The following is a 9,704-nucleotide window of genomic DNA, read 5'->3' as shown; positions in this document are numbered from 1 at the left end:
GATCTCATAACTACTCTGAATCAGGAGCCAGCTAGTCTACTCTGAATCAGGAGTTTTGCTGCTATTGACAGGCGATTCTGCCCCGCTTCGAGAAAGCGGGGGCAGAATCTTGAAATAGCGGCTTCCGCCCCCTCCCCTTCCGTCCATCTTTTCCTCGTCCAACCTTAAAAGGGCACACGTTTATAAAGGGCACAAAAGCGTCACTGGAAACAAAATGCACTGCAAAATTTGGGCTAGTTGGTGGCTAGTTACTTTCAGTTTGATAGTTTCAGTTTTCAGTTCGACAAGGAAGGGGGATTCGTTGCGATGCCGAAAGGCACGTTCAACGAAGTTTGTCGCTGTTTAGAAAAGTATCAAATGTATCATATCAAATGTATCATATCAAATGTATCAAATTCATCGTATCAAATGTATCAAAAGTTCATCAAATGTTGGAATGGAATTCAATTCAATTGAAAACGTTGGACTTGGATTGAATGCTCTTTATTTTCTTTTGTTTTCTGCAGTTTTCTGCAAAAACACATAAGAATGGTCCCTTTCAGAACCATTGTGAGCGAAGGAGGGGCTTCGCCGGCGGAATATATAGCGCCGGCGGAAATATAATGCAGCCGGCGGAATATATAGCGACACTCGACATATAGCGCCAGAATGTTATCGGGATTGAGTGCCTAAAGTGCAAATCGCAAAATCGATTTAAAAAAATGCTGCTCATAGAGTTGCGCCGCCTCGCCCCAGGGTCGGCTTCACCGCAGTTCACCCAGATTGCTGGACTTAGCTGGTGACTGCACACCGAGCAACTGCAACCTTTTCAAAGAAAAAGCAACTGCGAACAAAACTCGACTTATGGCCCACTATAACCAGGAACTTGCTTGAATGGGTGGAACCCTCAGTGATTGTGTGAATGGGTGGGACCCTCAGTGATTGTGTGAAAGGTGTGAAAGTCAGTCAAGTTACAGGTGATCGATTGCTGTTCAATAATTTCCAACGCACGAACTATCACGAACAGAGTACGTGGTAGTTCGTCACTAGTCATAACATGACATAAAAACACGTCATAAACCATGACACAGTTGACACAGCGCAACCTGTCCTGTGCAGCAAGTAGCCACATCAACATCACCTACCTTGCCTGCTTCCGTTCCCGGTGGCATCGTCGTCTTTTTATTGTTTTCCCGCGATGGGCGAGTCAGTGAAGCCATTGCCGCTGTTGTGCTCAGTCGGTTCTGTTCCCTGTTCAACTGTTCCCCACTATGCAAGCCTCACAATTCATCCACATTCAAGACTAAAATATGCTACATAAAACATGACACAGTTGGTCTGGGCACAGATGGCGCAACCTGTCCTGTGCAGCAAGTAGCCGCATCAACATCACCTACCTTGCCTGCTTCCGTTTCCGGTGGCATCGTCACCTACCTCGCCTGCTTCCGTTTCCGGTGGCATCGTCGTCTTTTTATTGACGAATTGTTTTCCCGCGATGGGCAAGTCAGTGAAGCCATTGCCGCTGTTGTGCTCAGTCGGTTCTGTTCCCTGTTCAACTGTTCCCTACTATGCAAGCCTCACAATTCATCCACATTCAAGACTAAAATATGCTACATCAAATATTCAAAAACATTTCATATTTAGAAAAAAGAACTCTTTAAAATTACCCTGAAAAACAATGTGCGTGGTCGAGGGACTCTGCATGCGCCGGCCTCGTTTCCAAATTTTAGTAGTTTCAATATTGCGTAGTGCTGCGCTGGTTTTGCAGATTCGCGAAACTCGCACAAACTGCACGTAGCGTCCATGTGATGTCGACCGGTTTCTCCATGGCCACGCGTTTGCATCATTGCTCCTTTAGGGTTGAACATCCGAGTTGGGTGCACACATGCCATCTGTTACCAGATTGCATGTGTGCATGAGGTGTGCAGTTTACATGCGTCTGAGGAGAATGTGTGCGACGAGAGGAGAACAGCGTCATGGCGAAGGAGGCATGACGCGATATGCGAACAGCGATACCGATGACAACGCATGGACACATTAAGTCATCTCAACGAAGTGGGTTGCGGGCGACATCGACTGTTGGCAACAAAGTGCGGAAAGGAAAAGACCGAAACGCTTTAAAACAAAACCGAACTACGTTGTACAGGAATTTCAATGTTCCTTGCTTGAAAGCAAGCTACCGCATACACTTGAAAATAAATCGGCAGCATTTCCTTGAAAGCAGCAGGGCCCTCGTCTAAGTGGTTTTAATCAAAATTTGTGTTATTGTCTGCCAACCTACGGCACGCATGCCGGCGAGCGCACTCAAAGCCGTATTCATCTACAAATGTGATTGCTGGCCGTTTCCCCCAAATACCCCCCCCCCCCTTTTTTTTGGTGTGTATTCCTGAGAACACAATTAGTTAATCCAGTTGGCGTGAAAACCGAGTTAAATGTTATTTTGTGTGCACAGTGCATTTTGTGTGCAGGTGACTGGAAGCTTCGTAAGCGCCAGCATATCAGTCAATAAATGCATATCAGTCAACCTTTCCAATTCAACTTAAGGGGTCGACCACTTTATACGGTACATAATGAAATAAAAAAACTGCAGAAAAATGGCAACAGTAATCAGTTATAATTCAATATTGCAGAGCAGGTGGTTTCAATGTTAGATGCAAGTGTTTCAGCAACGAAAATAATCTGCGACAGTTTATGGTGATACACTTTTTGGAAACAACACAAGTTGCACTGTCAAGGTGGGTAATTAAGAGCACTAATAAGTATCATATTTATGCATTCTAGGGCATGTGTGGAAATTGAAAAACTGAAGCTGTACTCAGGGAATTTGCACATCATTCGTTGTGCAAATTCATGTTAGATGTGCCAGCTGAAATAAAAAAAAGCAGCGATAGATGGGCACAATTCTACCCAATGTTCGTATAGCATGCTTATCCACAATTCAAGCATCTCTTAGGAATGGCTAGAGAAGAATTTGAGACTGGCTGTCAGACTGGCTGCAGTACAGACAAAGGAACTCGCAGGAGGACACGAAGCTGGAGAGCTTATTAATCACCATAATCACAGGCCGATATCCTTGAAAAGAAAAGAGCATCACACCCGTTTCACCACATTATGCAAAAAATGCAACATTTTATTATGCTGATCCACAGCCATTTGTGGAAATGCAGGCTCGCAAACACGGACACAACTACAATAATAAGGACCACACAAATGCCACCATTTTTGCTCTGATTGTGTGTGTGCCTGCCTTTCAACCAAAAATGAGATTTATTTAAACAATTCAAGGAACAATTCAAGGAAGTTGTGGGATGCGTGGATTGCAATCACCCACCCTAAGAAGTCAACCACATAATATATAGCACACGACCTAAGAAAGAAAACTAAAATAAAATTCACATAAATTCAATAAACTCACATTAATTGCTGGAAATTAAATGTGCAAGCGAATTACTTTTTCTCAAACTAGCAACATCCTTCAGTTACTATATTGTTCCCAAAGTACAAACAAAAATGATGATGTGACCTTCCACCAGACCACCGCTCGCTTGATATAACAGCCTCATGGCGTTACGGGCTCCGAGATTGCCTTAAAAAGCCGCAATTGCAGGAATTGACATGAAGCACTCAGTCGCAGCTATACCGCAGAAATACTAGATTTCTTTTAAATAGTATATTGCAGAAAACCCTGCGCTTCGCCAAGTACAGCAAGATTTCGAGATTTACGCAAAACCGTCAGTTGCAAGAACGTAAAGCGCGAGACACATTTTGCGTCCCATCCGCTCTACAACGTGTCTGAGTCCGAAATTACTGCATATGGCACAGTTGGTGTACGATAAGCGAACGGCAAGGAGCGCCAGTGAACGCCCTCGCCAACAGAGTTGAATTGCTGTTGAATCCCTCATCTGGAAGCATTAAAGCCATGCTTTCCCACAAGTGCTAATCGGCAAGCACCATCGGCAAGTGCCTAGCGGCAAGCACCAAGAAAGCAGCAAGCGCGCAATAACACGCCTTATACTAGACGCAAGCAGGCAGAAGGAAGGAAGAGGAAGCATGACACGTGTCAGTGTTTTATCACAATCAAAAAGACAGAACGTTGTTCAAAAGTTGCCGAAGCACGAATAGAAAGGCATGAAAAACTACACGACCCGACAACTCTAGACGTTGTGGAACGCGTATTTAAACGGCGACAAAATGCAACACTGGTAAAAACGAATGCTTATATGATAAAAGTAACTACAGTCGCAGTATAAACCTGAAGGCAGAAGAGCTTAGCTTCCCATGTTTGTTTCGGCACCTAAAACACCAGAATCTGCTCTGGCTTCGTCCAGTACGTGCCCAAACGTACAATACAGGAAACAATATAGACTGCGCGAAGCGATTACTCTAAAAATTGTAAGACAGGTAACCACGAATGTCACGAACCACAATGAATAAAACAGACTATAACGCTGCAGTATAAACCTCAAGGAAGAAGAGCTCGCCCTCTCATAATTCTCGCGGTTGACACCCTTCATGCGGACCATTACTCATGGAACATAATGCACTCATATTTATCACTGACCGGAAAATTGTTGGCCAGGCGTGCAGGAAAACGGCCGCGATCGCAGTTCCCGACATCGTTTCGGTGAGCAGTTGATGGACACCGAACAAAGGCGATTTCACGACACCGTCACGCAAAAACATTTGCCGCACTGCGTCAGCACTTAGAAACTAACGAACCTACAACTGCATGCTGCATGCAACATGCAACTGCCTGCAACATGTAACTAACAAACCTGACAATGACGTCGAACTAGAACAACGTGGTTATCTGATTCCACCAGCGAGCCGTCCTTCCAGAAAAAATTTCGAACTATAGCCCACGAAAATGTCGTCGCCAGCCGGGTCCACTCACCTTTCGATAAAGCGCCGGTTTGGTACCTACATCACTGGCCATGCTAATACACGAGCCCTCGTCGATGAATGGCATGAATAAACACACATCTGAAAATTTGATTTCACCGAAAAAATGGTAAGCCTATAGCCCACGAAAATGTCGTCGCCAGCCGGGTCCACTCACCTTTCGATAAAGCGCCGGTTTGGTACCTACATCACTGGACATGCTAATACACGAGCTCTCGTCGATGAATGGCATGAATAAACACAGATCTGAAAATTTGATTTCCCTGAAAAACTGGTAAGCCTATAGCCCACGAAAATGTCGTCGCCAGCCGGGTCCACTCACCTTTCGATAAATCGCTGGATTGGCACCTACATCACTGCCCATGCTAATACACGAGCTCTCGTCGATTAATGGCATGAATAAACACAGATCCGAAAATTTGATTTCCCTGAAAACATGGTAAGCCTATAGCCCAGGAAAATGTCGTCGCCAGCCGGGTCCACTCACCTTTCGATAAATCGCTGGATTGGCACCTACATAACTGCCCATGCTAATACACGAGCTCTCGTCGATGAATGGCATGAATAAACACAGATCTGAAAATTTGATTTCACCGAAAAAATGGTAAGCCTATAGCCCACGAAAATGTCGTCGCCAGCCGGGTCCACTCACCTTTCGATAAAGCGCCGGTTTGGTACCTACATCACTGGACATGATAATACACGAGCTCTCGTCGATGAATGGCATGAATAAACAGAGATCTGAAAATTTGATTTCACTGAAAAAATGGTAAGCCTATAGCCCACAAAAATGTCGTCGCCAGCCGGGTCCACTCACCTTTCGATAAAGCGCCGGTTTGGTACCTACATCACTGCCCATGCTAATACACGAGCTCTCGTCGATTAATGGCATGAATAAACACAGATCCGAAAATTTGATTTCCCTGAAAAATGGTAAGCCTATAGCCCAGGAAAATGTCGTCGCCAGCCGGGTCCACTCACCTTTCGATAAATCGCTGGATTGGCACCTACATAACTGCCCATGCTAATACACGAGCTCTCGTCGATGAATGGCATGAATAAACACAGATCTGAAAATTTGATTTCACTGAAAAAATGCTAAGCCTATAGCCCACGAAAATGTTGAAAGCCGGGTCCACTCACCTTTTGATAAATCGCTGGATTGGCACCTACATCACTGCCCATGCTAATACACGAGCTCTCGTCGTTTAATGGCATGAATAAACACAGATCTGAAAAGTTGATTTCCCTGAAAAAATGGTAAGCGTATATATAGCCCACGAAAATGTCGTCGCCAGGCGGGTCCACTCACCTTTCGATAAAGCGCCGGTTTGGTACATACATCACTGCCCATGCTAATACACGAGCTCTCGTCGATAATTGGTATGAATAAACACAGATCTGAAAATTTGATTTCACTGAAAAAATGGTAAGCCTATAGCCCACGAAAATGTTGAAAGCCGGGTCCACTCACCTTTTGATAAATCGCTGGATTGGCACCTACATCACTGCCCATGCTAATACACGAGCTCCCGTCGATGAATGGCATGAATAAACACAGATCTGAAAATTTGATTTCACTGAAAAAATGGTAAGCCTATAGCCCACGAAAATGTCGTCGCCAGCCGGGTCCACTCACCTTTTGATAAATCGCTGGATTGGCACCTACATCACTGCCCATGCTAATACACGAGCTCTCGTCGATTAATGGCATGAATAAACACAGATCCGAAAATTTGATTTCACTGAAAAAATGGTAAGCCTATAGCCCACGAAAATGTCGTCGCCAGCCGGGTCCACTGACCTTTCGATAAAGCGCCGGTTTGGTACCTACATCACTGCCCATGCTAATACACGAGCTCTCGTCGATTAATGGCATGAATAAACACAGATCTGAAAATTTGATTTCACTGAAAAAATGGTAAGCCTATAGCCCACGAAAATGTCGTCGCCAGCCGGGTCCACTCACCTTTCGATAAAGCGCCGGTTTGGTACCTACATCACTGCCCATGCTAATACACGAGCTCTCGTCGATGAATGGCATGAATAAACACAGATCTGAAAATTTGATTTCACTGAAAAAATGGTAAGCCTATAGCCCACGAAAATGTCGTCGCCAGCCGGGTCCACTCACCTTTCGATAAAGCGCCGGTTTGGTACCTACATCACTGCCCATGCTAATACACGAGCTCTCGTCGATTAATGGCATGAATAAACACAGATCTGAAAATTTGATTTCACTGAAAAAATGGTAAGCCTATAGCCCACGAAAATGTCGTCGCCAGCCGGGTCCACTCACCTTTCGATAAAGCGCCGGTTTGGTACCTACATCACTGCCCATGCTAATACACGAGCTCTCGTCGATTAATGGCATGAATAAACACAGATCTGAAAATTTGATTTCACTGAAAAAATGGTAAGCCTATAGCCCACGAAAATGTCGTCGCCAGCCGGGTCCACTCACCTTTCGATAAAGCGCCGGTTTGGTACCTACATCACTGCCCATGCTAATACACGAGCTCTCGTCGATTAATGGCATGAATAAACACAGATCTGAAAATTTGATTTCACTGAAAAAATGGTAAGCCTATAGCCCACGAAAATGTCGTCGCCAGCCGGGTCCACTCACCTTTCGATAAAGCGCCGGTTTGGTACCTACATCACTGCCCATGCTAATACACGAGCTCTCGTCGATTAATGGCATGAATAAACACAGATCTGAAAATTTGATTTCACTGAAAAAATGGTAAGCCTATAGCCCACGAAAATGTCGTCGCCAGCCGGGTCCACTCACCTTTCGATAAAGCGCCGGTTTGGTACCTACATCACTGCCCATGCTAATACACGAGCTCTCGTCGATTAATGGCATGAATAAACACAGATCTGAAAATTTGATTTCACTGAAAAAATGGTAAGCCTATAGCCCACGAAAATGTCGTCGCCAGCCGGGTCCACTCACCTTTCGATAAAGCGCCGGTTTGGTACCTACATCACTGCCCATGCTAATACACGAGCTCTCGTCGATTAATGGCATGAATAAACACAGATCTGAAAATTTGATTTCACTGAAAAAATGGTAAGCCTATAGCCCACGAAAATGTCGTCGCCAGCCGGGTCCACTCACCTTTCGATAAAGCGCCGGTTTGGTACCTACATCACTGCCCATGCTAATACACGAGCTCTCGTCGATTAATGGCATGAATAAACACAGATCTGAAAATTTGATTTCACTGAAAAAATGGTAAGCCTATAGCCCACGAAAATGTCGTCGCCAGCCGGGTCCACTCACCTTTCGATAAAGCGCCGGTTTGGTACCTACATCACTGCCCATGCTAATACACGAGCTCTCGTCGATTAATGGCATGAATAAACACAGATCTGAAAATTTGATTTCACTGAAAAAATGGTAAGCCTATAGCCCACGAAAATGTCGTCGCCAGCCGGGTCCACTCACCTTTCGATAAAGCGCCGGTTTGGTACCTACATCACTGCCCATGCTAATACACGAGCTCTCGTCGATTAATGGCATGAATAAACACAGATCTGAAAATTTGATTTCACTGAAAAAATGGTAAGCCTATAGCCCACGAAAATGTCGTCGCCAGCCGGGTCCACTCACCTTTCGATAAAGCGCCGGTTTGGTACCTACATCACTGCCCATGCTAATACACGAGCTCTCGTCGATTAATGGCATGAATAAACACAGATCTGAAAATTTGATTTCACTGAAAAAATGGTAAGCCTATAGCCCACGAAAATGTCGTCGCCAGCCGGGTCCACTCACCTTTCGATAAAGCGCCGGTTTGGTACCTACATCACTGCCCATGCTAATACACGAGCTCTCGTCGATTAATGGCATGAATAAACACAGATCTGAAAATTTGATTTCACTGAAAAAATGGTAAGCCTATAGCCCACGAAAATGTCGTCGCCAGCCGGGTCCACTCACCTTTCGATAAAGCGCCGGTTTGGTACCTACATCACTGCCCATGCTAATACACGAGCTCTCGTCGATTAATGGCATGAATAAACACAGATCTGAAAATTTGATTTCACTGAAAAAATGGTAAGCCTATAGCCCACGAAAATGTCGTCGCCAGCCGGGTCCACTCACCTTTCGATAAAGCGCCGGTTTGGTACCTACATCACTGCCCATGCTAATACACGAGCTCTCGTCGATTAATGGCATGAATAAACACAGATCTGAAAATTTGATTTCACTGAAAAAATGGTAAGCCTATAGCCCACGAAAATGTCGTCGCCAGCCGGGTCCACTCACCTTTCGATAAAGCGCCGGTTTGGTACCTACATCACTGCCCATGCTAATACACGAGCTCTCGTCGATTAATGGCATGAATAAACACAGATCTGAAAATTTGATTTCACTGAAAAAATGGTAAGCCTATAGCCCACGAAAATGTCGTCGCCAGCCGGGTCCACTCACCTTTCGATAAAGCGCCGGTTTGGTACCTACATCACTGCCCATGCTAATACACGAGCTCTCGTCGATTAATGGCATGAATAAACACAGATCTGAAAATTTGATTTCACTGAAAAAATGGTAAGCCTATAGCCCACGAAAATGTCGTCGCCAGCCGGGTCCACTCACCTTTCGATAAAGCGCCGGTTTGGTACCTACATCACTGCCCATGCTAATACACGAGCTCTCGTCGATTAATGGCATGAATAAACACAGATCTGAAAATTTGATTTCACTGAAAAATGGTAAGCCTATAGCCCACGAAAATGTCGTCGCCAGCCGGGTCCACTCACCTTTCGATAAAGCGCCGGTTTGGTACCTACATCACTGGCCCATGCTATAA

At 45.0% G+C, this 9,704-nt stretch overlaps 1 long non-coding RNA gene across 1 annotated transcript; it reads right to left on the bottom strand.

Moving 5' to 3' along the window:
• Positions 1–5,858: 5,858 nt before the first annotated feature.
• On the bottom strand, positions 5,859–6,992 carry LOC125940437 (uncharacterized). Its single transcript, XR_007463655.1, has 3 exons — positions 6,877–6,992; positions 6,220–6,381; positions 5,859–6,050 (listed from the first exon to the last, which is right to left on the bottom strand). It is a non-coding gene; the product is annotated as an uncharacterized LOC125940437 (long non-coding RNA).
• Positions 6,993–9,704: the final 2,712 nt, after the last annotated feature.

The sequence above is a fragment of the Dermacentor silvarum genome, chromosome 9 (genome assembly GCF_013339745.2).
Source record: "Dermacentor silvarum isolate Dsil-2018 chromosome 9, BIME_Dsil_1.4, whole genome shotgun sequence".
NCBI classification, from domain to species: Eukaryota; Metazoa; Arthropoda; class Arachnida; order Ixodida; family Ixodidae; genus Dermacentor; species Dermacentor silvarum.
Note: the sequence above shows the minus strand (reverse complement) of the source record. Positions and strands in the feature narration are given on the sequence as shown.